This window comes from Miscanthus floridulus, chromosome 3 (genome assembly GCF_019320115.1).
Source record: "Miscanthus floridulus cultivar M001 chromosome 3, ASM1932011v1, whole genome shotgun sequence".
NCBI lineage: Eukaryota > Viridiplantae > Streptophyta > Magnoliopsida > Poales > Poaceae > Miscanthus > Miscanthus floridulus.
Genome location: NC_089582.1, coordinates 12980838 through 13008516, shown reverse-complemented (window position 1 = coordinate 13008516; position 27679 = coordinate 12980838). Strand labels below are relative to the sequence as shown.

Below are 27679 nucleotides of genomic sequence, written 5' to 3'. Positions count from 1 at the left end.
TCTCATGTGCTCCTTGGGAGCCGTTAGATTCATCAAATTCCACATCATATGCTTCTTCAACCAAGCCGGTGGCATGATTAAATACTCTATATGCTTTTGACTTTGATGAGTAACCAATAAGAAAACCAATATCACAACATCTTTAAAACTTCCCTAGGTGTTGCCGCTTCTTGTAGATGTAACATTTGCAACCAAACACCCTAAAGAAGGAGACGTTCGGCTTCTTCCCATTAAGAAACTCATAAGGTGCCTTGCCAAGAAACTTTTGAAGGAATAGGCAGCTAGATGCATAGCATGCGGTGTTGATAGCTTCTGCCCATAGAGCTTCGGGGGTGTTGTACTCATCTAGCATTGTTCTTGCAAGAGTGATCAATGTTCGGTTCTTTCTCTCAACTACACCATTTTGTTGAGGAGTATATGTTGTGGAGACCTCATGCTTGATCCCAACTTCATCATAATAGGCTTCTATGTTTGTGTTATCAAATTTCTTCCCATTGTCACTTCTAATCTTCTTTAGCTTCACTTCAAACTCATTTTGTGCTCTCTTGGCAAACTTCTTGAAGCAAGATGCAACTTCAGATTTGTCATGAAAGAAGAATACCCTTGTGTATCTTGAATAGTCATCAATAATCACAAGACAATAAAGATTTTCACCCAAACTCTTGTATGTTGTTGGTCCAAATAAGTTCATGTGAAGGAGTTCTAGCACTCTTGTGGTTGACATGAAAGCTTTTGTTGGATGAGTATTTGCAACTTGCTTGCCGGCTTGACATGCACTACAAAGCTTGTCCTTCTCAAACTTCACATCCTTCAACCCTCTCACCAAATCATTCTTCATTAGCTTCTTGGGTGAGCTCATCCCAACATGAGCAAGTCTTCTATGCCATAGCCATCCAAATGTTGTTTTGGTGAATAGGTATGTCTTCAAGTTAGCATCTTCGGAGGTGAAATCCACTAAATATAGGTTGTTGTATCTAAATCCTTTGAATATCACTTGATCATCATCCTTCTTAGATACAACAACTTCCTTCTTGGTGAACAAGCATTAGAAGCCAAGATCACACAATTGTCCAACGGATAGCAAGTTGAAGCTCAATGAAGCAACATAGAGCACATTTGAGATAGAATGCTCATTTGATATTACCACTTTGCCCAATCCTTTAACCTTGCCCTTTGAATTATCTCCAAATGTGATTCTTTCTTGTTACTTCTTCATCTAGTGAGGTGAACATATGAGGATCATCGGTCATATGTTGTGTGCAACCACTATCAATAACCCAATGACTTCCACCGGTCTTGTAGTTCACCTACACACAAGAGATCAAGCTTTAGGAACCCAAAATTGTTGAGGGCCCTTCACCTTCTCAACAAGTGACTTTACAACCCAAATTTCCTTAGGCCTATTCTTGTTTGGAGGTCCTAAGAACATGACTTTTATCTTTCCACTAGAATCCTTTCTAAGCATGTAATGAGCATTGAAGGCAAAAGGTCTAGCATGCTTAGGCGAGGGTTGTGGTGGTGGAGTTTGGCACTCATGGGCAAAGTGGCCTTCTTGTCCACACTTAAAACACTTCTTTGGCTTTGGCTTTTGTTGTTGTTGAACTTGAGCCTTCTTCTCTTTGTTTGCCATGTACCCAATGCCACTTCTATTCATCTTCATGACGGTGTTCATTAGTAACTCACTTTGAAGATGCTTGCCTCTTGTGAACTTACTCAATCCAATCTTGAGATGCTCTTTCTCCAACTTGAGCTTCTTGTTCTCTTCCTTGAGAGCATCATTATTTTTCTCTTGCTTGAGCTTCTTGTTTTCTTCTTTGAGCTTCTCAATCTCAAGAGTTAAGTCACCATCATGATCACTAGTTTCAAGCAATATAGTGTTGGTGGTCTTGAGCTCTTCAAGATCTTTCTTGAGCTTTTCATTGTCATTCTTGAGCTTGATAAACTCATCATAATCATTGGCCTCAACCACTTGCTTGCCCTTGCTACTAGAACTTTGCTCAATGCTCTCAATGATCAAATCATCACATGATGTAGCTATATCAATCTTAACAACATTGTTAGTAGCATCATGTGGCTCATTGGATAGAAATTCTTGAACAATGACAAGATTATCATGATTAATCTTAAGAGTAGTATATTCTTCTTTTAGCTTGTTGTGGCTAGTGTTGAGCTCATTGTGTATCCTCTCAAGTTTATCATGTTTATCTTTAAGCTCTTTCTTAGAAGATTTGAGCTCCTTGAGCTTGGATGATATAGTGTCATTTGCTTCTCTAAGCTCAACACTAGCCTTTTCGGCTATATCACATTTTGTTAAAAGTGAATCATTCTTAGCTTCTAGTTTTTCATTCTTAGCTCTACTCTTTCTAATGATCTTAGTGTATTGATTTAGCAATTTAACAAGATCATCATAAGAAGGTGATTCATATTCATCATCATCACTATCTCTATCATCATTGCTAGCATGTTCATCACCACTACTATCATCATTTGATACCTTGCGATCACCCTTGGCCATAAGGCATAGGTGTGTAGGGGATGATGGCAGTGGTGGCGGTGAAGATGATGAAGAGTCAATAACAATGGTGGCCACCTTCTCATTGTCACTATCATCATCGGATGAGCCACTAGATGAATCAATGTCCATGAGCCAATCATCGACGATGTATGCCTTTCCACTTTTCTTCTTCTTATGGAAGTCCTTCTTCTTGCTATCTCTCTTCTTGTATGGCTTGTTTTTCTTCTTCTCATCTTCTTCTTCATTGCTTAAGTCATCTTTCTTGCCCTTGTACTTGTTCTTGAACTTGTCTTTCTTGGGCTTGGTGCATTGGTGTGCTAGATGACCAAGTTCTCCACAATTGTAGCAATCCATCTTGGAGATTGGCTTCCTTCTAGAGCTAGTGAAGGACTTCTTCTTGCCATCAAACTTGATGCCCCTCTTGTTGAGCTTCTTTAGCATCTTGGCGGTTCTTCTCACCATGAGAGCAAGACTTGCATCATCAATTTCATCATCACTTGAGCTCTCATACTCAAGCCTTACTTTGCCCTTCTCTTGGCTAGCCTTGAATGCCAAGTCTTTGTCTTTCTTCTTGTTAGAGGATGAGCCATCTTGAGGTGTGATGTGCATGTATATCTCATGAGCATTGATCTTTCCCAAGATTTGTGTCGGTGGAGCGGTGGAAAGATCACCTTGATGAAGCACGGTCACAATATGCCCATATTTGTCAATGGGGAGGACACTCAAGATCTTTCTTACAACATCGGATGGTTGCATTTGAGTGAGTCCAAGCCCATTGACTTCCTCTATAAGAATATTCAAGCGTGAGTATATTTCATTAGCACATTCTTTAGGAAGCATCTCAAAAGAGTTAAGCTTTTTCATGACAAGATGATAGCATTCCTCACGCTTACTCTTGGTTCCCTCATGGAGCGCACAAACATCCGACCATAGTGCATGGGCATCTTTGTGGTTCCTCACCCGGTTGAACACATCTTTGCAAAGGCCTCTAAAGATGGTGTTTCGAGCCTTTGCATTCCATTTTTCGTAATTCACCTCATCGCCTTGTAGGTGTGTAGCATCCTGAGGTTTTGGGAAGCCTTGTGAGGCAGCTCTAAGTATTCCAACATCTAGAGCTTGTAGATTCGCCTCCATGCAGATTTTCCAATATGGAAAATCATCCCCCTCAAAGATAGGAGGAGGTCCATCCCCGTGAGACATCTTTCTCTAGACGGCTAAGCCTAAATACGTGAGCACGAGGCTCTGATACCAATTGAAAGGATCAAGATGCCCAAGAGGGGGGGTGAATTGGGCTAATTCTAAATTTCTTTTGCAATAATTAAGTCCTATGGTTAGCCCAATTAACCCCTTTGTGTCTAGAAAGTGTTTCTATTGATCTACCGCACAAAAGTTTAGCAACCTATGTTCCAATCCTACTCTAGCATGGCAATTCTACCAATGTAAAAGATAAGAATTGAATTGCTTAAAGTAAATGCTCAAAGTAAAGAGAGAAGGAGGAACACGGCGATGTTTTGCCGAGGTATTAGAGAGTCGCCACTCCCCACTAGTCCTCGTTGGAGCACCTGCGCAAGGGTGTAGCTCCCCCTTGATCCACGCAAGGATCAAGTGCTCTCTACGGGTTGATTCTTTGATACTCCATCACGGTGAATCATCCACAACCGCTCACAACTTGAGTTGGGTCATCCATAAGCTCCGTCAGATGATCACCAAGCTCCCAATCACTACCAAGCCGTCTAGGTGATGGCGATCACCAAGAGTAATAAGAACGAACTCTCACTTAACCACGACAAGCCTAATGAGAAGGGTGGATGCACACTTTGCTACTCTTGCTTTCACTAATGAGGGCTTTCTTTGGGATTCTCAAATCTCAATCACCTTACTAGGACCTTGCTCTTCTTGGCACTCTTAAAGGTGTTTCTCAACGGTTTGAATGAGCAAAAATACCCCCACACATGAGTGGAGGAAGTATTTATAAACCCGACTGAAAAACGAACCGTTATGTGCCTCTGCGGGGTGATCGGATGCTCCGGTCATGTTGACCGGACGCTCCGGTTAGTTCTCCATGAACTCTAGTGTTTAAGTTGTGACCGGACGCTGGACAGCGTCCGGTCAACACTGACCGGACATGTACGATTGAGATTTTCCCTCTCTGGAATCTTACAAGAGTCGACCGGACGTTGGGACTCAGCGTCCGGTCACTTCACCTCTCAGCATCTGGTCGCACCAGACGATTTTACCTTGATCAAATGAACTGACCGAACTCTGCGCCAGCGTCCGGTCACCCTGGAGCCAGCGTCCGATCAGTATTTGACCCTCCATTCACTTCCAACTCTCGATCATATGTGAATGAAGTTTGCTCTAATAGATCTAAGGGCTTCTTAGGAGCTACCTAGTGCTAGATTTAGCAAGTGTGCACCACACCTAACTCACTAGACTCACCTAGGTCAAGCTACCCGTCCATAACCCCCTTAATAGTATGACCAAAGGAAAAACAAAGTCCTAAACTACTCTAAGTGTCTCTTCCACTCTAATCGACCATTAGAACCAGTCCATCCTTAACCTTGTCGTCCATCCTTTGAAAACCGAAATGATTTCCATCGTAGGGGCATGACCACAATGATAGCCCAATCGATCTCCACTACCATGACCTAACTTAATTGCCTCTGCAAAACACACAATAGTCATAGTAATCATGTATTGTCATTAATCACCGAAACCCAACTAGGGGCCTAGATGCTTTCACGCATCACCGTTCTTCGCCTACACGTGCCCGCTAGGATTTCTGCATGGACCAGGCCTGCACCCGGTGATGCCTAGGACGAGGTCCACGCCTAAAGCCCCAGTGCTGGTGAGCTCGAGCAGCTCATTTCCCCAGCGGATTTCCCTCCCCACATGAGCTCGGGTGACTCCTCCGTGCTAGCGGATCTCCCTCCCGGTGAGCTCCTTGGTCCTGACAGATCTCATTCCCCACACACTCTAAAGATCGGGTGGCTCCTCTTTCTCTAATAAATCTCCCTCGCTGCCCGCGCGCGCCCAAGCTCGAGCAACTCCTCCATCTTCGGTGGATCTCCCTCCCCACCGGCATGAGCCCCAGCTATGATATCTAGATCCATGGAGGATAGGGATGACTAGCTCGGCGACAGGTGGGGATCCGTTGTGTGGCCTACCAAGGCCAGTTCCCTCCATGGCCGACACCTCCACAGAACACGAAGAAAAAAAGAAGAGAAAGAGGGAAGGAGAGTTCCACTGACAGGCAGGTCCCATGTGTCAGTGGCTATCGAAAGGAATTTGGGGCCTTCGTTTGGGTGCTATTGCTGGAGTGGAAGCACAAATCTGGACCAACAAAAATGGAGGTGGGGACCCAAATAAAAAATTGGGGCCTTCATTTCGGCGGTACTGCTAGAGTTGCTCTTAGGGATGCGAATTGCTGTCCTTGTCCACCCCTAAGACTATAGATTTAGTAGCCGTTGCCTATGTCAAGGGGTTTTACTTTACATCAATCCATCTTCGGACAGTCACCGTTACAGGTTTATATAAAACCCCACATCCCAAAGCTTAATCATACATATGAAATTGTCACTTTAGTTGAGTTGCATTTTACCTTGTCCTTGCCTGTGTTCTTTGATTCTCAGTAGGGACAACAAGTTTTGGTGTTTATACCTTCTCGGTGTGGTCAACCGGATTGTGCCATGGCTGTTAAGGTTGCAGTGTTCAAGTCTTTTGATCTGAAGATAGATTGGTGTGTCGCATCTTCACCCAATTGATAGTTATCTCAACCTAACAGAAGATCGGCAACCCCATCCCCATCGAATATTCCATGGGATCTTTCATGGTATAATTTAATTGTTTCCATTGCACATGAAATGATTACATTTTCTAACACTGGACATGAATATTGTGTAATACCATTCATCCGAACATGGAAATTTGTTGTCCTATATCTGGAATATTATAATCTTATGAAGATAGGTAATTTTTCTTGTGAAGACCAAACATTGTTTCCTAGATTTAGAACATTACCTTGCTAAAGGACAGTTGGAGCTTGTTTGGTTCGCGTATGAACTCATCCTAGCTCGTATGGGAGGAGCCTGGCTCCTAGTAGCCAGGCCCAATGCATGAAAGAGTGTGGTGTTTGGTTGCCTGTTTGCACGAGCTAGGTTGTCCCAAGATCCTGTTTGGTTACTCGCATGAGGACGGATTGCATGAGATAAAAATATATAAATAATCATCATCATGACATTTATTACGGACAACTATTATCTTATAGCCCTTAGTTTATCTTATTACTCCTTAATATTAATCGAAATATGTTAATATCATCTAATATGGGCTAATAATGTCATTAGATGGCAAATTACCCACACCACTCGAGCCTGGCCCTTCAGAAATGGCCGATTTCTGCATTCCTCCAGAGCCTGGCTGTGGGAGGTTCCTTTACATGCAGAGCCTGGCTTGACGGATACGTGAAATAAACAACGTTCTCGCACCCGCAGAGCCTAGCTGAGGGACGATGCAGGAAACCAAACACGCCCTTGGAGAGTGAGGCGGGGCGATGAAGGGGTTTTGGTGAGAGGACGGTGCCTGTGTGCTGGTCCATATAGGGAACACGGGAAGACAGCGATTGGCCGCCAAGTAGTGCCCACCGTGCCCATTCGCAGTCTAGGAACGCTCAGTCGCTCACAAAAGACACTGCCACACAACTCACTGGTGGCCTTGTTTCATTGAGCATAATCTAGGAGAGACTACAGAAGAAAACAATGGTTCTGGTTTTTTTATGAACCAAAACGTGGTTCTCATGCGATGACTAATCTTCTAGTCTTGTGGGACCAATCCTAAAAATATATAGTCTCTATGAAAGAAAAAAGTCAACATCGTATATGTAAGCTACCATTATAGAGATAAACATGCATACAAGATCCTATATATTTTGTCCCGAAATACTACTACTAGGAGCAAATTGTTGTCCATAAATCAGAAATCTTAATTAGGCAGCCACACGCGCCATCACAATTCACAAGATTTTTTGCACGAAAAACATGTGCTTCGCGGCTGCGGGGGATTGAACCCATGACCTCAGGCTTTGCTATAACACCCTAAAATTTGCCACTTTTTAAAATAGAATCAAAATGATTTATTTGTGAATTTTTGTGCACATGAAATATATGAAAATAAAATTTTTCATTAAATTCAAATTCATCATAAGGTTTAGCAACATGTTTGAGCATACATGCCTTTGCATTAGATTTATTTGGTTGAGTGGTTTTGATTGAAAATTCAAAATGGTTTAAATTGCTTTTGCAAAAGAAATTAAAAATTATTTTGAAGTAAAAGAAAAGAAAATTTGAAAAAAAAAAGAATTTAAAAAGTCATAAAAATTATTTTTGAAAACTTACTAAAATTTGCTCACTTTTATTTAGAATTGAAAAGTATATTCAAAACTTTATTTGGAGTTGCACTTGAATTTGGTTTTTTAAAACAAACTAGAAAAGGATTTAGAAAAAAAGGAAACCCTCTCTCCTCCCCTCTCCCACTCTCGGCCTGCATGGCCCAGTTTGTTTTTCCCCGCCGGCCTGTTCTTCTCCCACCAGCCCACCATCTCCCCTCTTTTTTTCTCTTCTCCACCGCTTCTCCCGCACCGCTCATTTTTCTTTTTCTCTCTCGCGGCCCGTTCCAGTCCCACGGCCCAGCTTCCCGCGTCGGCCCAACTGCCGCGTTGGCCCAGGTCTGCGCCGCGCCTCTTCTCCCTCCTACCCGCTGACACGCCGGGCCCACATGTCGAGGTCAAAATCTACCGCCGCCGCCAAGCGCTCCTTGTCCGCACCGCTCCCATCTCCTCGGTGCCATGCACGCCAAGCAGCGCGGTCCCATATAAGCTGAGCCCGCACCGCCTCCTTACTCCGCCGTCTAGTGTCAAAGCTACCCTCGCTGAACCATCGCCTAGCCCTAGCGCCACCGTAGTCGGGTCCAAGCAGCCGCAGTGCGTCATCGTCGATTCCTAGCTCTGGATTTTGGACTCAGTGAGTTCGCTTTTAGTTTCTATTTCTCCCCGAGTCCTTGTTTCCCTCAGTAGTGTACTGTAGGTCGAGAATCAAGAACACCCCCCACTCCGGCCATGGCGTCGCTGTGCCACATCGGGCCACCCCGATGCCCTCATCGGGTTCTCCATCTCCTCCTCTTGCTCCTCATCCTCTTCCCGTGTCTCATTGGGCTAAGATTTGCCCAAACTGAGCTCGCCGCGAAGCTTCTCGTCGCCATCAATGGTGGGCTGCCACGCCGTCCCTGTTTCCGACCAGCCGCAGTCGTCTTCTTCCCCTCCCAATCCATTCATGACCATCCAACTCTAATCCAACGGTTCTAGATGGAAGATACCCCTTCGTCTTGGACTTTTTGCAAAAGAGCCTTAACAATTACTTGAGGTTTAGCCCGCCATATTTTGTTTCGGTTAAGTCTAAAATACGTTTTCAGCTATTTATAGATTTGCCAGTGATTTTGTTTTAGCCATAACTTCTCTGTTTTAACTCCGATTTGACCCGTTCAAATTGCGTTAGGTTCATAATTTCACAATCTACATGTTCATACTACTGTTAAATATGTTTTCAATTTTTAAAATTTGAGGTTAGATTTAATCTAATATTTTATTAAAGGAAATCTTGTTTATTTCATATCTTCTACGTTTAACTCCATTTTAGTCCATTCAAGTTGCGCTAGATTCATAGCGACAAAATCTACGTGTTAGTAACAGTGGTTACCATGTCACTATTTCTATAATTTCATGGTTTAAATTCTAATGTGAATAATAATTATGCAAGTAGGTTTTATAAATAAAATATGATTTGTTTTACTTTAGTATTATAATTCAAACTTAAATTTGACTTAAATTATATTATCTATAAAATATATTATATATGTTTTTATAGAATTAAAACACATGAAGCTAATAGTTTTATGAGTAGATCTCTCTGTAGTTGTATCTTTTCAACCGTAGCTCTGATTAGAGTGCTTCTTGCGACTGTGTGATCGTAGCGATGCGTAGAATCATGTCTCAAACTCTTTTACTTATTTTTCTATGATTGATGTACTGTTCTAATTTAGATCTATTGTTTGCTTTGTGTATGATTGTATGAATGCTTGTGTGGTGCTTTATGATCATATTCAGTCGGTGAGTTATACGTGGTGAATCAAGAAGCAGATCTTCAAAGTTTTGGACTTGGAGAAGGATCTAATTTTAAGGCAAGTATAGCATGGGATCATCCTTCACTACTAGAAATGTGTTCATCAATGACGATTCAGTCGTGACGCTTACAAATTTCATCATAGAACAAGCGCTTTCTATGACGAAATTTCCAGCTTCGTCATAAGTAACAAGTGACGGAGCTTTGGCACGAAGAATAATGACGAAAACAAAAGAATCGTCATAAAACAACAAAACTAAATCGTCATAGATCATTTGGCTTGTGTACCACCTCGAGGACATGGCGCCGTGGTCCCACCAGCAGGTCCCACCTCGAGGACGTGGAGATGTGGTCCCACCATTGGGTCCCAACCTCGAAGACGTGGCGATGCGGTCCCACTAGCGGGTCTCAGCCTGAGGACGTGGTGGTGAACAAGTGGGGCAGCCTGGCCCACACGGTCCAGGTGGACCTGCATCCTTCCGCCTCCCTTTTTTTTGCCAAAAAATAGCGCACGCAGGGAGATTCGAACCCGCGACCTGCTGCAAGACATGTTGGTGCGTTACTCGCCGTTTTGTGATAAAGGCATGCATGTTTTTCTATTTGTAAACGTATAACATGATAATTGATGATTTTTTTTCCTAAAATTTTCTAAAATCATTCTCTATCAATTTATTTTGTTGGTTTTGTCAATATATACATATGAAAAATTTGAGCAATTTAAATTTTGAATTTCAAAAAAATGCAACTTCAGACAAGATTTTGGTTCCCCAAATGATTTCAGCTGAAAAAGTGATAAATACCAAAGTTGAATAACTCATCAAGATCTACAACTTTTGTATTGGTCATTTCTTCATATGACAAAGTGGTAATGACATTGTTCACAAATGTGACACATCTCTCATAAGGTTTTATAAACTATATGAGACATGTGTAAGATTAGTGAACAATGTGTGCTAAGAATTTGTCAAATGAAGAAATGACAAAAATAAAAGTTGTAGATATTATTGAGTTGAACAACTTTGGTATTCATCGCTTTTTATGTTGAAATCAATTTGGGTCTCAAATTTTGGTTCGAACTTGTCGTTTTTCAAAATTTCAAATTAGAAAGGTTCAAATTTTGTCAAATGACAATATGACTAAAATAAAAGTTGTAGATATTAATGAGTTGAACAACTTTGGTATTCATCACTTTTTATGTTGAAATAATCTTGGGTCTCAAATTTTGGTTCGAACTTGTCATTTTTTAAAATTTTAAATTTGAAAGGTTCAAATTTTGTCAAATGACAAGATGACCAAAATAAAAGTTGTAGATCTTGATGATTTGAACAACTTTTGTATTCATCACTTTTGCATATGAAATCATTTAGGGTTTAAAATTTTGGTTTGAACTTGTCAAATTTCAAATTTCAAATTTTAAAATGTGTAAAACATTGTCACATCCAAGTTTGATCAAACCTAAATGCAGAAGCATGATTTTAGAAATTTTTAGGAAAAAAAACCATCACATTTGGAGTTAGTATGATGGAGAACAACTAGTTACAAAGTTTACCCACAGGTTAAAAAGAGAAATCATAATGTTCTAGATGATCCTTACATGATCGTAGTGAACAATGTTATTTCTTTTTTTAATTTGTGGGTTAACTTTGTAACTAGTTTTTCTTCCTCATACTAACTCCAAATCTGATGATTTTTTTTCCTAAAATTTTATAAAATCATTCTCTATCAATTTATTTTGTTGGTTTTGTCAATATATACATATGAAAAGTTTGAGGAATTTAAATTTTGAATTTAAAAAAAAATACAACTTCAGAAAAGATTTTGGTACCCCAAATGATTTCAGCTGAAAAAGTGATAAATACCAAAGTTGAATAACTCATCAGGATCTACAACTTTTGTATTGGTCATTTCTTCATATGACAAAGTGGTAACGACATTGTTCACAAATGTGACACATCTCTCATAAGGTTTTATAAACTATATGAGACATGTGTAAGATTAGTGAATAATATGTGCTAAGAATTTGTTAAATGAAGAAATGACCAAAATAAAAGTTGTAGATATTCATGAGTTGAACAACTTTGGTATTCATCACTTTTGATGTTGAAATCAATTTGGGTCTCAAATTTTGGTTTGAACTTGTCGTTTTTCAAAATTTCAAATTTGAAAGGTTCAAATTTTGTCAAATGACAAATTTACTAAAATAAAAGTTGTAGATATTAATGAGTTGAACAACTTTGGTATTCATCACTATTTATGTTGATATCAATTTGGGTCTCAAATTTTGGTTCGAACTTGTCATTTTTTAAAATTTCAAATTTGAAAGCTTCAAATTTTGTCAAATGACAAGATGACCAAAATAAAAGTTGTAGATCTTGACGAGTTGAACAACTTTTGTATTCATCACTTTTACATCTGAAATCATTTAGGGTTTTAAAATTTGGTTTGAACTTGTCAAATTTCAAATTTCAAATTTTAAAATATGTAAAACATTGTCACATCCAAGTTTGATCAAACTTAAATGCTGAAGCATGATTTTAGAAATTTTTAGGAAAAAAAACCATCACATCCAAGTTTTTTACGGATTTTTCATTTGAATTCATTTAATAACCAAAAATTAAAGATGAAAGTTCTCAAAAAATTAAAATAAAAACACCAGATATATTAATAGGCCTAAACCCTAAAATCGGCCCATTACTGTACTTGGCCCATAATTTGCTGGCCACTGATTCATGATCGAACGGCTAACATGCGCCAAGGAAGTATAAAATAGGGTCACCTCGAACCCTAACCCTCATCCTCTCTCATTTCTTCCCGTCACCAGCCGCCGCCACCCCTTTTCTTCTCTCCCGCTCTTCTTCGGCTGCAGCGCACGGCCGGGGCACTCCTCCAGAAGCAGCGTGCCCCCACGCTCAGATCCTTCAGGAGCTCATGGCCCAGGCCTCCTTACTGGCGGTGGCGCTCGTGCAAGCACAACCTCGCGCCCCTCCTCGAGCCTGTACAGTAAGGTCGTGCTTGGTGAAGACTTGAGCCTGTACATTGATTGTTCCAGCTCTCTCACACGTCATGTTCAGTTCTATCATATAGACAGTACCTGTGATCTGTGAGTAGACTAGTAGTACATGTGATGACCTGCTAAGGATGCCGTATGATGACCTCTGGCTGAAAATGTACTAATCAATTAGTGCTATCTTATTTTGTAGGAGCCTGAATGCTTGACCAAAGTAGCTTGTAGTATGCACGCTGATTTTCTTTCTTTTTCCACCGGACCTCTTGTTGAGCTTGCTGGAACAACATAGTATCATTGTGAATTGAATTTAGCAGTTCTTGTTTCATGAGCATACGCTGATAGCTACTGGCCTGCATTTAGCATTTAATGATTATCTTTGAGAAAATGGACTGGTTTTGGTATATTAATATAATCTTTTGTTTCATGTACATATGCAGACGAAGTTGAAATTGCAAAGAAAACTTAGAAAAAAACAGGCTGAACCTTAACTCAAAGTTTATTGGATCTTCATGCTCACTGCCGAAATCTTATACATTTCTGGTGGTTTCCCTGTTTGCTGCCTACAGGCTGGACCTTAGCCACTCATTTACTATGCTTTCAGCATATAACATTTAGTGCTAATGGTCAACAACTATTGGTTGCTTTAACTTGTATACTCAACAGAAATTAGTCATTATTTGAGAAAAACTAGAAGATGTGTGATGACTGATTATTAGTAATAACATGCTGTTTGAGTTATACTTGTCAACACAGCAGCAAGAGTTTAATACTTAGTGATTAGGATCTATATGGATGATAATGTGAAATTTCATCTTCAGCAATCCTATGCTGATTGTTGAAATGATTGTTTTACTTTCCATTTCTCATTCTTAAGCTTAACTATAGAGGTAAACTACACACATCAAATATTAGAAATGTTGTCATATACCTTTCACTATGCTTAGTACATATTCCATTTTCTCATGGGACTCCTTTCAGGTATTCCCCTAGAAGCAGCACAATCGTCAAGTTTCAGTGAGTTACTACTGTGGATAGATGATTTAAGAGAGAAAGTTGTCACTAATAGAAGCATCTGGTATTCCCCTCGATGCCGCTGTACGCGCATTGCGCTCGCCTGAACCCTAGATCGAGGATGGGGACAAGGCAGGAGGCGTGGCTAGCTGCGCGGACTCTAGCCAGGCCAGGGGTGCGGCCAGCGCCGCCGCCTCCAGCTAGGGGTGTAGCCAGGCTCGCGCGGCTCGCCCGGCTCCTCTAACCAAGGATAAGAAGAGAGGTAAATAGTTTTGGCATATTTCCTATTTAATTGCTGCACAAAGAGCATTCTTCTTTTTTTTAATACAATTGTTTGTTGGTTCCCTATGTGCTACAGAGCCTGATAGTTGGAAGGATGGGTGTCAACAGATTTAGGGCTGTGGGATACAGGATTCCATTCATGATGATGGTCACGCTAAAACTAATATGGTCAGTTTTGAATTGCTAACTGCTAAAACCAAGAAGAAGATGGAGGTATCCTTTAGTGTTTTTTTCAATAAGGAGAAGGTAGTTACCGCCCTATGGAACCAGGGTGAGTAGTGTTTTGTTATCTGTTCAAGTACCATCTTTAATTTCCGTTATATTTAACAAGTTCAGATTTCTGATAGTTCATCACCTTGTGCAGTGCTGGTACACTTCTACACTTCTGTGAGATGCTTCTATAACATCGACAAGCAAAGTTGGATGGTTTGTTCAGTTGATAGAAACAAAGGCAATTAATTCACTTCTACTACATGGAACAGGAAATAACCTTTCTAGAGGAGCAGTAGCAGGAAAGCCTGTATTGTTTTCTTTATTGTTGGCATCTGGCTGTCTGCCATGTATTATAGGCAGCAAAACATGAGAAAAGCTGTACCAGTCTCATCTCCAGAGGATTTGGCCCAACTTAGTAAGGAACATAGTATCTTTTTTGCTCATATAATTGTGTCATGTTGGCAAACACAATAGTATGTTTTTTGTCAACCTGTTATGCGCTTTTTAATTAGATGTCTTTCCAGGCCTGATCTTAGATACAAAGGCAAAGTTAACTTTGGACGTAATGTGGTCCGTAGCAACTAGCAGCTGAAGCTACGGCTGTTGTACAAGGTGAAATCGATGAACTCAGGAAGAGAAGTGAAGAAGCTGAGGAAAAGCTGGCGAGGACACAAAAGGAGATGGAGGAGTAATAGAAGCTGACAGAGATAAACAACAAGGCAATGGAGGAGAACAATGCGCTGCTCAAGCGTATCTTGGCCATCAACAATGCTTCTTCGATATGAGCGCTGCTCGTAGCTGCTGGTTCATTAAGCAAGGGGTCTGCTGGTGATTTTGTTTATGTAGTAACTTATGTTGCTGGTGGTTGGCAACTTTTTATTATTTCCTGTGATGTTAATGTGAACTGAGCTGAAACTAGTAGTTCAAATGTGATGTCTAGTGAGTTATGTGAACCGAGTTTAGAATTGTTGATTAAGTTGTTGGTCATTGGAATACTGGATCTGTTAATTTATGGAAGCTTTTGGTCATTCTAGTATTATTTGCATTCTATAATGAAATCAGCATGTGCACTTGTGATGAATTATCTGACCTTTCTGTGACGATTTGGTAATTGATTCTGTGACGAATTTCTATTTACTTTAGTGACGAAAATGAGAACCTATCACAGCAAGCCTTGTGGCCCAATAAAAAGTGGACACGTGGACCATCCACATCACTAGCCACGTCAGCTGCCACGTGGTCGGACACGTCATCTGCAATGTGGACGCGCCACATGGACAAGACACGTCAGCTGCCAGCGTGGTAGACGTTGTCTGGCCGCCTAACAGACGGCAAGTCATGACGAAAAAGGGCTATATCAATGACGAAAATATATCGTCGTAGAAAGAATACACTTCTATGACGATGGCCATTTCGTCATAGAACAAATGCACATCTATGATGAAAATAGACGTTTCGTCACGGTAGGTAAAATATGACGCGCATTCAATGACGAATACCATATCGTCACAAATTCGTCATAAAATAATATATGTGACAATTTTGGTGTCTTCAGTGATGAAAGAAGAGCATCATTGATGTACACATCCCTAGTAGTGCTTGTTACCTATACACCTTTAATCATTTAATTCATACTACATGTGTCTACCTTGACTGTCACTAAGGATTTCCTAGTACTTTGTTACCCTGTACCTTGAGACCTTTGGGTTATTACATTGGGTAGTATGATTCTAGTGCTCAACTGAAACCATGATCTTGTAACTTGACTAATGGTATATGCAATAAACACTAAAAGATGTTTTTAGCAACATGGAACAAGGGGGCTAGAGCGTTATGCTATTTATGGTGCTCTAGATTCCTCTCCCTAATGACTTATTTATAAGTGATCATCCAGAACTTACAATACAACTATGAGGGCTACATGGCTCTAGCTTTAGCTCAGTATGAGGACCTTTTCTAGCTTGTTAGTGGTTACCTTTATTGGTGTAAGAATGGCTTGCTGAATCGGGTATAGTGCGACCTCTGTCCCCTTGTGTATTGGCTGCGCGTCATTATGCCATCGAGAAGGGGGCTCTACATCTGTTTGCTGAGTGAATCTTATGGCCCTAACTTGTTAGACGAACCTTTGAAAGGCTTCATAGTGAACCCTGCTGACCTTCCTTGGAAGTGGGTCAAGAGATTAGCTACCTCGGGCGAAAGGGTAAATCACGACTCATAGTGAAAGTGTACAACCTCTGCAGAGTGTAAAACTAGTATATCAGCCATGCTCACGGTCACGAGCGGCCTTGGAACCCTTACGGAATAGATGATCAGTAATGGTTAATGAAGATGAACACGAATGATACTGATAATGAATATACTCATTCATTTTTACCTGATCATGTGTTTACGGGCTTGTGATAAACTTATTGCTACTCCTTTGCTAAAAATGTGACCATTAAAAGCTAATCGCAGTTAACTAGTGTCAGCCTTTTGAGCCTCATGAACCCCATGTTATATTTGTTGAGTACGACATGTACTTACGCTTGCTTTATTTTTCTATTATTTGGATAAAAATCCTGGATGGGTACCAGATTGCTAGAGTTTGAAGAAATTAGGCTTCTGATCAACCAGTCAGGTGTCCCTATGGATTTGGAGTCTTTGCCTAAAGATCAGAGTTGTCTTTCCGCTGTCTATACTATGAGGTCATAATCTTGAAACTAATACGCTATGTATTTAAGCATTGTCTTTTGATATTACCCTTATTTGTAGCTATATATGAAATTTGACTTCTTGGGCTCACATATGGTGTGTATCTGGATTTATTCTTAAAACTGATGTTACAAAGTGGTATCAGAGCAATGCTGACTGTAGGACACATGCCTAGATAGAACTAGATGTTTTAGCATGCTTTCACCTTGCCAAGTTCTTGCTTTCTCTCTAACCTTGATATTTTCTAAAAGATATTCTCACCCCTGACTCCATTCTGTTATAAAACTTTGTCTCTATTCTGAATCTTCTCTCTCCCTCTGTTAGATAGATCATAACGAGGAGACCATCGACATCAGATCTCAGGAAGACCAAGCTATGTCACCTTAGACCACCCCTGACAAGAAAAAGTTAGCAGCTATGCAAAACCAAGTACTAGAAGGAATAATTCAACATGGGAACTCTCAACATTGCTCATTGCCATGTCAAATCAACAAAGTGGAAGATGTGTTGCCCTCACTGTCATGCAAGGGATGTTACCCTAGATGCCCTCGCAGCCACACCTTAGTCAAGGAATAGGAGTTTGTGCACTTTATGTAATAAAAACGTTAGTATCACAAGTCGAGTCAATGATTGAGTTGTGCATCTTTATTGCTTTATTGAATTATCATTATGTTTATGCTTGTTTTGAATCTTTGTAATAATTGCAATGATCTTGTTGGGTTTGCCCACAATTTCATTTAGTCTATAGGCCTAAGGTATAAGGATTAATGAAATAAATAGTCGGGTCTTGGTTTTCTTCTGTTTTCCCTATCCTGTCTTTTTGGAGCAGCCTACACTCTTTGGCTTATATCTCAATTCTTGGACAATAAAAAATCATTAGAAAATTATGGAAAATAGTAGACTTCAATATTTTTCTTTGAGCGAAAGAATCACCTTGATAGCTGTTTTGGTTATGGAGATACGAAAATCACAAGGCGATGCATCTGTGCTATTTGGAACCCGAAATAATTTTTGTTGTGTACTATTTTCGACCAAGTTAACTACAGAATTTGGAAATGTGTTCTATAAGGAAGTTATGAAGAATTTTATAAACATTCCAACAGTATGAGCTACAATATCATTGGATTAATAGAATGGGAGTTACAGCTGTTTTACCGCGCTGCTGTTTTTCTGCTCGCGTTGAATTTCAGATTCTTGTTTTTGCCCATACACGAGAGTATCATTGAGATGTCGGAACATCTTGATACTAGTTAGATGATCTGGAAGAAGGTGCAAGCTACCCTTTTTGTGTCCCCTAGTTTATCTTTTCTTAAGGGGGTAGCCAAGTTGAAGAATTTGCAAGATGAATTATCCTACGTTCTAGTTTGTGCAGCAGAAGCGTGGTGGTATCCCAAGATGTGAGAGAAACTTACAGTCCCAATGAGGTTTGATTAAAGGTTCGAGGAAGGTTTATCAAGACCACCAAGATGTTGATAGAGCTATCAGAGAAGCTTTTAAGTTAGTTTGGATCAAGAGACCTTAGCTAAATGTTTGAAGGAGTCCGAGAAGATGTTGAAGTAAAATCTATATATTAGCTTTGTTAGATCAGGACAAGAGCATCATATCTACAATGATGCACCTTGTCAAGATGTGGAATGTGCTCTTATATAGGATGAAAAAGTGGTAGCTTGTTTATTAAGTCAACTAAGGAAGCGTGAGTTGAACTACCTAGCATGTTATCTAGAGTTATCCATTTTGAAGCACGGAAGTATTGTCTTTTGGAAGAAAAAGTGACATATAGGAGGATCACTAGAATCTGCAAGACATCTTCACTAAGTTGGTCTTAAGCTTGTGTTATCCTCGTTGGAATGAAATTGGTTATGACTTGGAAAAGTGTTATTGCTTCAAGGAGCAAAGTCATGGCCGATGCCCTTAGCAACAGAAAATCATGCTAAGAAGGTTCAGGTGACACCAAGGACTAAGAATTGTATTCCAAGTTCGAGCAACTTGACCAGAATCATTAATATTTTGAAGATTGGTAGTAGAATTTCTTTCTGACCAAGAAATTCGTCAAGCTTCATTGGAAGGTGAATATTTAAGAAAAACAATTGATATTACGGACTAAAAAGGAAAGGTGGCCTAATGGTTGGAGATACCTAAGAGTTGTTTGGAGTACCTGTCAGAATCGTGGAATTAGTTTGGCAAGTTACTTGGAGTAAGATTAATAGGTATGCAACATAAAGTGGAATTCTTATCAAGACGATCGAGCTACACGAGGAAGTGAAGAAGAATCCAAAGACGAAGTATCCCTATCTCTCAGTCGACATCTTCCGAATCTCGAGGATGAGATTAATCTTAAGGGGGGTAGAATTGTAACACCCTAAAATTTGCCACTTTTTAAAATAGGTTCAAAATGATTTATTTGTGAATTTTTGTGCACATGAAATATAGGAAAATAAAATTTTTCATTAAATTAAAATTCATCATAAGATTTAGCAACATGTTTGAGCATACATGCCCTTGCATTTGATTTATTTGGTTAAGTGGTTTTGATTGAAAATTCAAAATGGTTTAAATTGCTTTTGCAAAAGAAATTAAAAATGATTTTGAAGTAAAAGAAAAGAAAATTTGAAAAAAAAAGAATTTAAAAAGTCATAAAAAATTATTTTTGAAAACTTACTAAAATTTGCTCACTTTTATTTAGAATTGAAAAGTATATTCAAAACTTTATTTGGAGTTCAACTTGAATTTGTTTTTTTAAAACAAACTAGAAAAGGATTTGGAAAAAAAGAAAACCCTCTCTCCTCCCCTCTCTCCCTGTCAGTCTGCATGGGCCAGTTTGTTTTTTTTTCTACCCGCCTATTCTCCTCCCACCGGCCCACCTTCTCCCCTCTTTTTATCTCTTCTCCACAGCTTCTCCCGCGTGGCCCGTTCTTTTTCCCGCTCTCAGCCCGTTCCAGTCCCACGGCCCAGCTTCCTCATGTCAGCCCAACTGCCGTGTTGGCCTAGGTCTGCGCCATCCGTGCCTCTTCTCCCTCCTACCCGCTGACGCGCCGGACCGGCATGTCGGGGTCTCCTTCTTCTCCGCCACGTAGCTCCGTCAGACTCTACCACTGCTACCAAGCGCTCCGTGTTGGCGCCGCTCCCGTCTCCTCAGTGCCATGCACACCAAGTAGCCCAGTCCCATATAAGCCGAGCCCGCGCCGCCTCCTTACTCCGTCCTCCAGCTTCAAAGCTACCCTCATTGAGCCGTCGCCTAGCCCTAGCGCCGCCACAGTTGGGTCCAAGCAGCCGCAGTGCGTCATCGTCGATTCCCAACTCTAGATTTTGGACTCGGTGAGTTTGCTTTGAGTTTCTATCTCTCCCCGAGTCCTTGTTTCCCTCAGTACACTACTAGAGATGGCTTCTTTGCCGAGTGTCCTAGACTTTGCCGAGTGCTTTTTATCGGGCGCTCGGCAAAGAGGCTATTTGGCGAGTGCCAGAGAGAAAGCACTCAGCAAACAACTGGCACTCGGCAAACAATAACACTCGGCAAAGACCAGGTTTGCCGAGTGTCGGGCACTCGACAAACTAGAACACAAGGCAAAGCGCCGCCGCCGTTAACAGCCGGCAGCCGCCGTTAATCCTTTGCCGAGTGTCTTCTCCTGACACTCGGCAAAGCGGTGATTTGCTGAGTGTCATTTTTTGACACTCGGCAAACCATATTTTTTTCACTTTTGACCTCCAAATTTTTTCTACAGTCCCCATACAATACCTGGTACTCCATGTTCCAATGTGGCACATTTTTCAGACTTTTTCTATATTTCTTTAATTTATTTTATTTAATTGAATTTTCTTGGATAATTCAAATTATAACCGCTAGTCATTCAAATAATGAAAAAATGAATGGAAAATGATATTCATGTTATTTAGTATAATGTGAGGCCGTATCCAGGAACAGACCACCAATTTTGAACATCTTGTTCACGAAACATGACCACAAACTTGTAGTCGAGTTGTTTTTAAATTCTATAAAAAGCAAACGAAGTCCGAAAATCATGAAACTTGTCAAGATGTCATGATATCATATGTGGAGGCTATGAAAAAAATTTGAGAAGGTTTCGCACAAGTTGTCACTTACGATGCCTGCAAACCGAAGAATCTCCGAAGAAGTTTCATAATTTCGTGAAGAGGCCGATGAGGTGGTAAGCATCGTACGTGACAAACTTGCGTGAAACCTCCTCAATTTTTTATCACAGCTTCCACATATGATATCATGACATCTCGACAAGTTTCAAGATTTTTAGTCTTTGTTTGCTTTTTATAGAATTTAAAAACAACTCGACCGCAAGTTTGTGGTTATGTTTCGTGAACAAGATGTTCGAAATTGGTGGTCTGTTCCTAGGATACGGCCTCACATTATACTAAATAACATGAATATCATTTTCCCTTTCATTTTTTTCATTATTCGAATGACTAGCAGTTATAATTTGAATTATCCAAGAAAACTCAACTAAATGAAATAAATTAATGAAATATAGAAAAAGTCCAAGAAATGTGCCACATTGGAACATGGAGTACCAGGTATTGTATGAGGACTACAGAAAAAAGTTTGGGGACAGGAAGAAAAAAAATAAAAATAGTTTGTCGAGTGTCTGCATTTGGCGCTCGGTAAAGGAGCCTCTTTACCGAGTGCTAGGACGGCTGACACTCGGCAAAGAATTTTAAAAAATTAAAAAGCCCCCTCTTTGCCGAGTGGTAGGCCGGGTGACACTCGGCAAAGAATTAAAAAAAATACTTTGCCAAGTGCCAGATCGGTGGCACTCGGCAAAGATTTTTTTTTAAAAAAAACTCTTTGCCGAGTGCCAAGTCAGGTGGCACTTGGCAGAGAATTAAAAAAATTTTAAAAATACTTTGCCTAGTGCTAGATCAGGGGCACTCGGCAAAGGGGGATTTAACCCTGCCGGCCTAGCCGGCCCACACACACCGCACACACACACAAATGCACGCAGGCAGCTGACCGCGCTAGCGCCGCCGCCCCTGCCCGCGCCCGCGCTGCCCCTTGCGCCACGCCATCAAAGGAAGAGGAGAAAGAGAGGAGGAGGAGGAGAGGAGGAGAGGAGGAGAGGAGGAAGAATGAGGAAGAGAAGGAGGAGGAAGAAGGAGGAAGGAGGAAGAAGGAGGAGGAGGAGGTGCCCCAGCCGCCGTTGCCATGTCCCCGGCGCTTCCCCAGTCATCGCCTTGTCCACCGGTGCCCTAGCCCCTTCACCACCGTCACCCTACGACGCCGACTAGGTATGCCCTACCATCGTCGTCGTCGTAGTATTACTAGTAGTTGCAGTAGTAGTAGTAGTGGTAGAGGTAGCAGTGGTGGTAGTCATAGGAGTGGTTGTGACATTGTTATATATATGTGGCTCGATATAATCTTGTGCATGTTGGCCATCGTGCCATTCATATATATGTGCATGTCGGCCATCGTGTCATTGGTTTTCTTGCAGGTTTTGGAAACCTCACCGTGTAGGGGAGGTGCTGTCAAAATTTTATATTGACAGTTTTATGTTTCTTTTTTTGTAGAGAAGAGCCCGTCGGAGCGGAGCCAGAGTACCTCGGCGACCCCGATCGCCTTCCTCGCCACTGCGGGTCTGCCTACACCGTGTCGCCTCGCCACTGCACCGACCCACCATGGCCCTGCTAGCTTGACTCCACCGCCACCCTAGGTATAACCCTCTTTCCATATCATGGTCGTAGATCACGTAACTTAGTTAGGCGTCTCCCATTCGAAAGAGATACGGTTGGTAATATGTAGATATTTCCATATCTAAAACCGTATTTGTTTCAAATTGTCCACGTTTTTTGGAGAGCCTATGGATGCGTAGGTAGGGTTAGTTTCCATGGTCTGCTCTGATCCAAGATAGAGTTTCGGCATCATTTCCCTGTTGTTCTCTGGATACACACTCTCCCATGCAGGACGTGTATTTGGAGAACAGCGAGGAGGTGCTACCGAAATTCTGTCTCAGATAGAAGTAGAGCATGGAAACTAACCTCATCTACGGATCCTCATGTGGGATTAGAACCTATCATCACCTATTAGATAGTAGGAACGTCATGTAGATGCAATTGATGTTTATATTACTCACCGCTATATATGTTAGAGGATGGAGGACCATGAGTGGATGTACACAGGCCGCGCAAGTCAGGGTTAGGTCACCAATGAATGAATCAACAAGACCGATGCTTTCTTGGAACGGGCATTTGGCGTGGCTGCTAAAGGAGCGGGTAAAATTTGCTGTCCCTACAGCAAATATGCAAACAGGAAAAGACAAACGAAGAAGGTCATGGGAGAACACCTTTGGAACAATGGATTTATGGCAGACTATACCTAGTGGGTCTGCATGGTGAAGCCAATCATATGAGAGAGGAGGTGGTGAGACCACATGTCGAGGATTATGATGCTGATGTCAGGGTAGCAGACATGTTAAATGACTATTACGAGGCATAGTTCGCTGAAGGACGTATGGAGGAGGAGCCAGAGGCAACCGCAAAGGTGTTCTATGACATGTTTGCCATGGCACAGAAACCCCTTCATGACTAGACAAAGGTTTCTCAACTAGATGCCATTGGACGCATAATGGCGTTAAAGTCCTAGTATAGCCTGAGTTGAGACACCTTCGATGGTATGTTGACAGTTATTGGCAGCCTACTTCCAGAGGGTCACCTTCTGCCAAAGTGCATGCATGAGTCACAGAAACTCCTTCATGCACTTAAGATGCCATAGGAGCAAATACATGCTTGCCGAAAGGGGTGCGTCCTATTTAGGAAAGAATACGTGGAAGCAAAGTAATATCCAAAGTATAAATCCTCTAGGTTCCTGGAGGTAGATTCTGGTGATGGCCAGAAGAGGCAGCTTGACATTCCCGTGACAATCTTATGGAACCTTCCATTCAAACCGAGGATCCAACGGCTATACATGACCGAGGAATCCACGAAACAAATGACATGGCACAAAAATGGCAAACGATACAATCTTGATAGGATGGTACATGTATCCAATGCTGAAGCATGGACCCACTTTGATGACATTCATCATGAGAAAGCTAAAGAGGCTCATAATGTATGTGTTACGCTAGCAATAGATGGGTTCAATCCTTATGGAATGATGGCTGCCCCATACACATGGTGGCCCATGTTCGTTATCCCCCTCAATCTCCCCCCGGCGTATGCTTTCAACGACAAAATGTATTCTTATCGTTGATAATTCCTGGACACCCGGGGAATAATATGGGTGAGTTCATGGAGCCTATGATTAATGAATTGGTATGTGCTTGGGAGGAAGGGGTATGGACATACGACTGAGCTACAAAGAAAAACTTCAAAATGCATGTTTGGTACCACTACTCCCTACATGACTTCTTGGCGTATGGGATATTCTATGCTTGGTGTGTTCATGGGAAGTTCCCATGCCCTGTATGCAAGGAAGGTCTAACATTCATTTGGTTGTAGAAGGGTGCCAAGTATTCATCGTTCGACAAACATCGGCAATTCCTCCCTCTTGACCATGCATTCAGATGAGACATCAAGAACTTTATGAAAGGTGTCGTAGTGACAGACCCTGCACCACCGATAATGACTGGTGCTGTGGTTTGTGAATAGATAGATGGTCTTGTGGTCAATCTAGAAGGTGGTTTTGTGGGATATGGTGAGCAACATAAGTCGGGCTTGACTCGGCTCCCCTATTTTGATGACCTTCTCCTTCCACACAACATTGATGTAATGCACACTGAAAAGAATGTCACCAAGGCACTTTGGGCAACAATCATGGACATTCCTAACAAGTCAAAGGACAACGTTAAGGCTAGAGTGGATCTGGCAATGTTATGTGATAGACCAAACCAACATATGAAGCCTCCTAGTTGCGGCAAGACATGAAGAGGGCCTAAGGCCGATTTTGTCTTGAGAAAGCCCCAAAGGAGGGAAGTACTAGAATGGATCTAGATGTTAATGTTCCCTGATGGGTATGGAACTAATCTGAGGTGGGGAGTGAACTTATCTACTATGTGAGTCTTAGGGATGAAGAGTCATGACTACCACATATGGATTGAGCGGCTTCTTTTGGCGATAGTTTGAGGCTATGTTCCTGAGCATGTCTGGCTAGTGCTGATAGAGTTGAGCTATTTCTTTCACGAGCTTTATGCCAAGGAGTTATCTCGGACCATGATTGCTAACTTGGAAAGAATGGCACCTGTGTTGCTCTGTAAGTTGGAGAAGATCTTTCAATCCGATGCAGCATTTGATTTTGCATGTCCTGTATGAGGCATGATTGGGGGCCCCATGCAGGGCCGTTGGTGCTATCCAATCGAGAGATGTCTAAAGGTTCTTTGAAAGAAATGTAGAAATAAATGCAAAATTGAGGCTTCCATTGTAGAGGCATACATTCTGGAGGAGGTGGCGAACTTCACAACAACATACTATGGCGACAACCTCCCTAGCGTGCATAATCCACCCCCTTGTTACAATGCTGGCGAAAATGAATCGAACCTTAGCCTTTTTCGAGGGCAACTCGGAAGCGCAAGTGCATCGACCCCCAAGACCTTAAATCATGAAGAGTGGTGCCATATCATGCTATACATGTTGACCAACCTTGATGAAGTGGCGCCGTACATACAGTAAGTTCTCAATGAACTTGTTAAATACGTCGTCACTATTCTACATCCAACCCCCTTGTTTCTTGTTGGTACAGGGAATTTCTTCATGAATTCTGGTGTCAATCAAGAGATCCTATCCCACAGTAGCTAGATACCCTTCTTAGACAGGGTGCGGGAAATGGAATGCCCGATTTCATTTCTTGGTTCAAATGGAAGGTACCGTTCAATTTAGCTCGTACTTAGTTTGACATTCCAAGTTACACGTACGTGCGAATAATATAACGATGTATCCTGCTTGAGCTTGTAGGGCCAGAGGGATGCTTCTATGCGTGCTGAGTTGAGACAGTTTGCTGATGGCTTTGCCTATAGGGTCAGGTCATTTTCTGATTATGACGTGAATGGATATCGCTTTCGCACAACAAGCTACGAGCAGAGTTGGCTCAATCGAAGAACCACAAGTTCTAGAGTTTTTACACCCGGCGTTGATGAGGTCGAGTATTATGGAAGAATTGAAGAAATATACGAACTCAAGTTTCATGGTTCCAAACCTTTTAATCCCATCATATTCAAATGCCATTGGTTTGATCCTGAAGTAACGAGACAGACATATTCTAATCTTGGGCTAGTCGAAATTCGATAGGATTCCGGCTTACTAGGAGACGATGTCTATATTCTGGCCCAATAGGCCATGCAAGTTAATTATCTCCCATATGCATGTCAAACCAAAAGGCATCTTAAGGGTTGGGATATTGTGCATAGGGTATCGCCACACGGTAAAGTGCCTGTCCCAAACGATGAAGATTACAACTTAGACCCAAACACATATGATGGAGAGTTCTTTCAAGAAGAGGGATTAGAAGGGAGGTTTGAGATAGACTTAATCGAAGCGATCATAATGGAAGTAGACAATGAAATGGTTATTGAAGAGGATGCTGGAGATGAGGTGGAAATTGTGAAGGACTTACAAATGCTTGAGCGATTACATTTAGACAATGACAATGGCAACATTGCTCATTCGGATAGTGTTGATTATTTTGACATGATTGATAGTGATGATGAGACTTATGATCCAACTAATCTCAATCATGAAGATTATTTCTAATATATGTAATACTATGTTATTTTGTAATTACATTTTGTTTATTTTGCATCTCTTTCTAAGTACTTCTTATTTATCTGTGCTTATTGGTTTACTCTTTTAAATTGCAGGTGATTGAATAAAGATGGTGGGCGGTGGGATGAGGAAGCTTGCATCCTTATACCGAAGGGCAAGGATCGCTGCACCAGGGGAGAGTAGGAGGAGGAGCAGCCGCAAGAGGGAGCCGTCGCTTGTTGCCCCATCGCGTGAGGAGGAGGAGGAGCAGGTGCCGTAGGAGGGCACCGAGGAGGCACAGGAGGACACACAGGAGGATGACGAGGAGGAGGCGACAGCAGGGGTTTCTGCTTCCTCTAGTTTGTTGAGCGTCTACTTGCGAGGTCCCGTGAGCCTCCCTCAGTGACCGATACCTCTTTAGAGACGCCCGCTGATTTGACCCAAGGGGAAAAGTAAGTAACTTTAGATGTTATCACTACGTTATATGATATGTTGAAAATCAAAATAGAAACTAATAATTTTTCTTAATCACTTGGGTAGGAACTAAACGATTATGGCAAGTGGAGGTGCTCACACATGCCAAGTCAATGGCATCCTCGGTCTTCTGTGCAAGGAGCACTTCCCTGGCCTGGTTGAGTACGCCGGAGTGACAGGGCCAGCCTACTCGTTTGACAACTATGCTGCCGCCCCCGATGCTGCAGATCGGGCCCGCAGGTTATTCAGCAACAAGGCGGAGTGAGTGAAGCAAGAGCTGTGGGTAAGTCTTCCTCGCACTACATTGCTCAATACATCGCATTCATTGGACATTCTTGAAATAATGAATGGATACATCGTGTTTGTATGCAGGATTTCTTTAGATGCCAGGATAGACATGAGGCCAGGGCGGATGCGGTGGCTACCAAATGCTGCAAAAAACTCATCATGGACATGCATTACGAGGCGTGTATCTAGGCCGTCATAACTTTCTATGGAACCATCCTTGGAATGAAGGTCACCAAAAGGGACACAAGAACCATGACGCTGACTTGGGACCAGTACCTGCAGGTAAATACAAAACATTAATACTGATTCCTTTTGAGATTAAGTAGGCTTAAT

At 41.6% G+C, this 27679-nt stretch overlaps 1 long non-coding RNA gene across 2 annotated transcripts; it reads left to right on the top strand.

Moving 5' to 3' along the window:
- The first annotated feature begins 12503 nt into the window (after positions 1–12503).
- Positions 12504–15225, top strand: LOC136545008 (uncharacterized). 2 transcript variants are annotated; one of them, XR_010780889.1, is made up of 5 exons: positions 12504–12692; positions 13673–13967; positions 14064–14258; positions 14352–14615; positions 14725–15225. It is a non-coding gene; the product is annotated as an uncharacterized lncRNA (long non-coding RNA). The 2 variants fall into 2 exon arrangements; XR_010780888.1 differs by having other exon boundaries at positions 14352–15225.
- Positions 15226–27679: the final 12454 nt, after the last annotated feature.